The following is a 7,430-nucleotide window of genomic DNA, read 5'->3' on the forward strand; positions in this document are numbered from 1 at the left end:
TGCTTCTTTGGATTTCAAATCCTATCATGTCATCTATTTCACTTGAGTTCGGTTGTGGTGTTACTGGTTGTGTATTCGAGTAACTGGTTGTACTTCCACGTTCAATAGAACATCCACTGGGTGGGGTTCTTACTATACTGCTTCGCCTAGCAAAAGGGTCTACCATAGTTTCGTTGTCTGGTGTTAGCAGGTTATCTTTATCGGCCTCGTTCATCCACGTAATATCTTTTTCATCGTCTGTTTTTTCTTTATTTTTAGGAAGGTTTGGTTTGGACATTTCTGTTCCCACGATTTGGGACGTATCTTGCGGTCCGGCATGGCAGTGCGCCCTTACCATGCTAAGGCTATAAGACCCCCAAAGGTTGCCAGTTATTTGGGGCATCGCTCGCGACACATCATTTGTCCCTGTGCCATGCAGACCCTCAGCGCGATGGTGTTACACCTTGATCTTAGGAGTTCATTTAAATTTTTTTTTTATTGTTATTTTATTTATTTTTTTTTTTTTATTTATTTTTTTTACATATTTTTTTTTATTTATTTATTTATTTTTTTTTTATAGCGTGGAGGGATCCCTAGCCCTCGAAAAACCTAATAGCGTCGGGATCGGAAATATCAAGAGTTGACCAAGGACGGTCGGGACAGAAAGCAGAAAGAGCCTCACCCCAAGTTCAGATGAAGGATGGTGAGGGTGAAGGAAGAATAGTGAGTATAAAGTTAAGTAGTTTGAGCTGTCCTTAGCAGGCGGACATCCAGCCTCGCTCGCTAAGATCGTTCGAGATTGGATGACCGCCTGAGCCCCCTCCACCAGCGACAAGGTCCAGCAGCTCCCCGAGGGGGAACCCAACCCAACCCAACCCAACCCAACCCAACCCAACCCAACCCAACCCAACCCAACCCAACCCAACCCAACCCAACCCAACCCAACCCAACCCAACCCAACCCAACCCAACCCAACCCAACCCAACCCAACCCAACCCAACCCAACCCAACCCAACCCAACCCAACCCAACCCAACCCAACCCAACCCAACCCAACCCAACCCAACCCAACCCAACCCAACCCAACCCAACCCAACCCAACCCAACCCAACCCAACCCAACCCAACCCAACCCAACCCAACCCAACCCAACCCAACCCAACCCAACCCAACCCAACCCAACCCAACCCAACCCAACCCAACCCAACCCTTTTTTTTTTTTTTTTTTTTTTTTTATAGCGATGAAAAATGCGTTACGCAGACTGACTAACGATCTTGGTAGCTCATTGATGTGTGATTGCTCGATTTTTCTGAGCCAGTACTGTGGGACTCGGCAAGCCTATACCCACTAAAAAACACCGCTATTTTTTTTCCGCCTCGTATTCCCCGGATCCATTCATCTCTGAATATCTTTCACAGGGAAACAAGTGTCTTAGGCCTATACTATTTGCTTCTCTTCTTTTTCCTTGGTCTCAATCATTTGTTGCATCATTTGGCTAACAGCATCCCAGTTTTTTTTGTCTCTCAGCATGATATTGATAAGGTTATCTTTGTTTAGGGTTTCTCCAATTTCCAACTCGGTGCGTGTTCGGAAACTATGGAAACGCTCACAATGAAAAAGCATATGCTCCGCTGTGTCACTGTCTGCATCTCCATACGGACATCTAGGGTCTTGACGTCGCTTGAATCTGTATAAATATGCTGCAAAGCAACCGTGTCCTGTTAGGCATTGTGTTATTGCGTATGTCACATCACCAAAAGTTCTTTTAATCCATTTGTCTATATCCTTTATCAGTGCTTTTGTCCACGATGCAGTTGTTTGCGTTGTATTCCATTTCGTCTGCCATGAAGCTATTGACGTTTTCCTCTCCTCCTGCACTATTATTTCCATATCCTCCGTCGTTAGTTCAGTTCTCGCGTTTTTCTTTCTGCTATTTATTCTTGCTCGTTCTTTTATGAGTTCCATAATTGGTATGAGGCCTGCGAGAAGAAGGGCTGCGTCCGCCGATACCGTGTGATAGGCACTTATGCACCTTAGTGCAATTCTGCGTTGACAGGATGATAATCTGGATGCATTCCTCGCAATGCAGACCCCCTCACACCAAACTGGGGCCGCGTATAAGATGATCGACTGAAAGGCAGATGCAAAGACTCTCCTTTTGCCACTTGAGGGACCTCCTATGTTAGGTAGAATTGCTCCGAGAGCTTTAAATACGTTGTTTGCCTTTTTGATGGCCTCGCTAATGTGTGGCGAGAAGGACATGTTGTAATCCAGGGTCACTCCTAGATATTTAACCGTTTTTGTGGGTCTTACGGTATTTGGGCCAAGATTGAAGGTAATTTCTCTCCTGTTTTTGTAACTCCATCCAAACACTAAGGAAGTTGTCTTTTCTGGGGCTAGCTCAAGTTTGTGTTGGTCCATCCAGGATTTAGTTGCATATAACGCAAAGTTTCCTTTGTCTATTGTTTCCTGGATAGTATTTGCTTTAATAACGATTACAAGATCGTCAGCATAACAAATTGTTTCTACTCCGGGTGGCAAATTCAGAGACATAATTTCGTCATACAGTATATTCCATAGGGTTGGCCCTACTACGGAGCCCTGTGGGACGCCTGCTTCCACGTTAATTGTGGTGTGTTTGTCTAAGCTGACTGATCTGTTGGTGAAATAAGACACGATCATTTTAATTAAGTATGCCTGTATTCCTCTGCATAGTAGCTTTTCAGTTATTATTGACCAATTTGCTGAGTTGAAAGCGTTCTTAACATCGACGCATATTATCGTTACGATTTTATCCCTGTTAGACTGTACTATATCTACTATCTTCTGTATGGCGTCCACTGTTGATCTGCGCTTTCTGAAGCCGAACTGATTGTCGTTTAGGCCTCCAGACCTTTCAACATCATCTAGGAGTCTTTCTGTCAGGATTTGTTCCAGTACTTTTCCCAGTACGTCGAGTAGGAGAATGGGTCTGTATTTTTTCGCTGTATTTTCCAGCTTAGCAGGTTTCTCAAGAAGTATTAGTTTTGATTCTTTCCATTGTGACGGGAAATAGCATCTCTTGAAACAGTCTGAGAAAAGGTCTCTGAAAAATTCTGGTTGGGTTTGTATCATGTGTTTGACGTCCGCAGGCTGCATTTCGTCCAGTCCAGGGGCTTTGCCCGTTTTTATTCTTGATACTGCTCTATCCAGTTCCTCAAGGGTAACTGCTGGCCCTTCGACATCTAATTCGATCCTCGGTATGACGCTTTTGGGTGCAGTGATAAAAAGTTCCTGGAAGATTTGTACTTTTTGATCTTTCTTTAGCCATAGTTTTGGGCCAACAAAGCGAAGTTGGTCTCTAATTATTTTGTATGCCTGTCCGAAAATATCCTGATCTAATTCTTGGCATATGTTTCTCCATTTTTCTTTTTTTGCTTTCCTTATCTTCTTACTTAGTTCTTTTCTAGACTCCTTATATATTTGCAACATTTCTTCTCTTCGATTTTGATTTCTCGTTTCTCTCTGTAAAGCTCTTCTTTTCTTTTTTAGGTCTATGATGGTTTGCTCAATGTCTTCGCTCCACCAGAAAGGCATTTTGAAGTTCGTGTCTGCCCTGAGGTTTCGCCGAGATGTTCGGTAAGTATGTACAATTTCTCTTATTCTCTCCTCTAGGTTACGTGGGTTCTCGGTATTGATCAAGTAAGTAAGATTTCTTTCGAATTTTTCTTTGTCTAATTTTTTAATAGTTTTGTATTTGGTTCTCTTGTGTGTTCTTTTTAGGTTAATATGTGTTATTATGCTATGGTGATCGCTCAGGTTCTCTTCATTTTCCAGTACTTCCCATTTGTATCCGTTACTGATGATGTCTTCTGATGCAAAGGTAAGGTCGATGTACGAGACTCCATTAGAACGTACTAGAGTGGGACATTTGCCATCATTTAAACAGGTAAGGTTAAGCGATAGAGCTAGTTCGTATAGGAGTTCTCCTCTACGATCTGTGACAGATCCTCCCCATGCAATGTTTTTTGCGTTAAAATCCCCGCAAATTAGCAGTGATTTTTTTCCTTGTGAAAGCTTTTGCTGCACATGAATGAACAAATCGTCCAATGCTTCCTCGAAATTTTGTAAGGAGTAACTAGGTGGTAAATATACTGAGTAAAGGTCAACAGGTCCCAATTCAACATAAACAAAATTTTTGGAGCTCACATAAGAATAAACTGGGATATCCGATTGACAGAGTGCGTTTATTCTTATTAAGCAGTTCCTTTCACTTCCTCGGGATGTGAATGTTTTTTTATTGCCAGATTCCGAATTTTTTTTATTTGGCTCTTGTAAACAGAGAACATCGCAGCCCATCTTATGAGCTAAAGCTTGGACTACGTTTTCTGATGCGGATTTTCTATTTACATTGCCCTGAAAGATTTTCAGGGTTTGTGTTGTCATTATCTAGGTGTCTTTTACTTATAGAGGGGGGGACTATTTCTCCCGTTCTCCTGTTGATATTGTAACCTTCTTTTCCTTCTCTCTAGAGTAAGAGCCCTCTTAAAGCTTGGACATTTCGCTGTTCCAGCCTGATGTCCCTCTTGGTTGCAGGACGGGCAGAACGCTTTTTCTTCCTTGCACTCAGCTTTTTTGTGGCCTGTGTTTCCACAGCGATAGCATTTATCTTCCATGATTTTTACCGTTTCTGAGCAGTCTTTTGCCTCATGGCCAAACTCCCAGCATCTATAGCACCTGTCTAGTTGTATCCTTTCTTGTATTCGACAATCTGTTAGTCCTATCCTGATATGTGTTTTAGTTTGAATAGATCCAGCTTCCGTCTCTCCTATCGTGAGCACAGCAGATTTACCACCATATGGGTTCTCATTTAACGTTAGCTTGACGTCACTCCAGTTTAGCACGACCCTTTCCCTGGTAAGGGCGTCTTTGACCTCTCCTTCGTTGGATATAATATCAAGGTCCCTAATGAAAAAAGTTTTTGTTTGTCTAGGCTTTCCCGCAACTCGAACTTTTTGGTCACCTAATGCTTTTGCAACTTCTTCTTTTGTGTCATTTATTAAGCTATTTTCTCTAAGTTTAAGCAGTAAATTTCCATTGGCCGTTTTCCTTACTTGCTGAATTGATGAATCAATTACTTTGTTGGTGTTTTTCCGTAGAATTTGTAGCATATCCGCATATGATCTGCCCTCCGATGGAGTTATGATTAAGGCCTCCCCTTTTCGCCTCTGATTAGCTAGAGTCGCCTTTGGCAAGGTGCCTTTTGCACACCAGATATTTACTTTCCGGATAGTGTCTTTGAAGACGCACTCTGTCATCTTCCTGAAGAGATTTATGTTGGTTTTGGGGGCGATGATTGTGATATCTTCGGTTTTTGTGTCAAGGGCGATATCCCTTATTTGCCTTAATAGGGCGTGCGCGTTTTGGCCTGCTAAGTTTCCTTCTGTGTAGATTGCCGAGACAGTTTTCGTCTTCTCCTTATCTCCTTGCTTACCTCTGACTTTGAACCTAACACTTTCTTCAAGAGTAATAAATGACCCTCCTTCGCACTCAATGGGTTCTTCTTCTATTAGTTCTGGCAATCTGCTTAGGATTTCCTTTGCAATTTCTATTTCGTCTTGTGGACGTCCATCTTTTTTATAGAACACAAATAGGTGGTCCGGTCTGCGACCTAAAATAGATTTTTCCTGTATTTCAGTAGTTTTATATGCTGTGGAGCTCCATTTCATCTTTATGATCTCTTCACAGTTCTTGTATTGCTCTAAATCTAAACCCTCCAAGGATTCAACAATTTTTTCTGCCTCATTTTTCTTTTGTTTTATTTTTTCTTCTTTCAGCTGTGTTTCAAGAAGTTCCTTTTCTTTTTCCAGTCTTTTGTTTATTTGTTTCATTTCGTTATTTTCTGATTGCTTGGTCCGTAGTTGAGCTTCTAGTTCTTCCACAAGTTTCGTGTGACTCATTTGTTTTTTATTATTTTCTGTCTCAAGTCTATTTGCATCTATGCGGATTTTTCCAACGAGATGTTTTATTGTGGCCGCCATGGATTTAACCATTTTGTGGACGTTTTGATTGTCAACACCAAAATTCACTAGTTCTTCTGCCTTCAGTGAAAGTTCTTCTACGTTTCCACTTAGTGTGCTGTAAGCAGTGAGCATTTTTATACTGCGTTCCTTTTTTGTTGCACCCGTCTGGTCGTCAAAAGACATATCTCCCAGTTTGCGCTTTTCCTGGATCTTCCCGAAGAAACGACCGATATCGGCTGAAGAAGTTGAAGAGGCAGACCCTCTTCTTAGCAGGTAAGGTTGCTCAAAATTCCTCTCTATGGACCTCCTTCTCTCCTCAGGACTGGCAAGCCTTTCAAGGAGTCTTCGCTCTCCCTCATCAACGAGTTCCTCGGACAATACTTGCGGCGCGGTAGTTGTGTCACCAGAGTCGCCCCGCGTCGAAACGGCTCTAGCCTGTACTGGGGTTTCCGAATCCCCCTGCACCGTACGGTTTAAATCAATATTAAATGTTTTTCTCATAATGATTTCCCTCCTCCCTGTTCCCCCTCTCACGTCAGCCCAGATGGGGTCCGCCACCAGGGTTGGTTACCTGATCTTGGATGATCCCATCTGGTTTCCCGGTGCTCGCCGGCTTGGAGGTGTGAGTAGGGGTTGGGTGGCAGAGGCTATGAGACTCTAAGAGCTCTGAGTTCCGCATAACCACCCCATTTGAGCACCAACCCAACCCAACCCAACCCAACCCAACCCAACCTAACCCAACCCAACCTAACCCAACCCAACCCAACCCAACCCAACCCAACCCAACCCAACCCAACCCAACCCAACCCAACCCAACCCAACCCAACCCAACCCAACCCAACCCTGGTGTTCTGGCGACCATGGGCAGTGTCGGACTCCGCCGCAGCGACCGACTAAAACCCTTTCCTCTGTGTTCGTTCCTCTCTCTCCCGGCACTGTCCATTGTGGATATTCCTCAGGAGGAGTAGGCGTGTATTCTTGCTTCATCCGTATTACTTACTTTTATTTCTTCTCTTCTCCTTTCTTTTAATGCATTTCTTCCCTTTCTTCTTTTTCTTTAATTTCAACGATCTTTTGCATAAATTTAGTTATTTTGCTCCAACATTCTTTACTTCGTAGCATTACTTCCATGAGGGTTTCTTTTTGTAAATTGATTCCAATGTCGAGCTGTAGGTTTGTTCTTAAAGCTTCGAATCTTTGGCAGAAGAACAGCATATGTTCCGCGTCATCCTGTAAGGAGTCCCCGTACATGCACGTTGGCGAGTTTTTTCGTTTGCATTTGTACAAGTATGCCGCAAAACAACCGTGTCCGGATAAAAACTGCGTAAGACTGTGTAAAAATTCGATACGGGTATACCCCCCCGTATCGAATTTTTTCACCAAAAATTTTTTTTTTTCGAAATCAAACTAAGTATACCAGCGTATTATTTGGGTCACCTAGATTACGAAA

The sequence above is a fragment of the Anthonomus grandis genome, unplaced genomic scaffold (genome assembly GCF_022605725.1).
Source record: "Anthonomus grandis grandis unplaced genomic scaffold, icAntGran1.3 ctg00000650.1, whole genome shotgun sequence".
Lineage (NCBI taxonomy): Eukaryota > Metazoa > Arthropoda > Insecta > Coleoptera > Curculionidae > Anthonomus > Anthonomus grandis.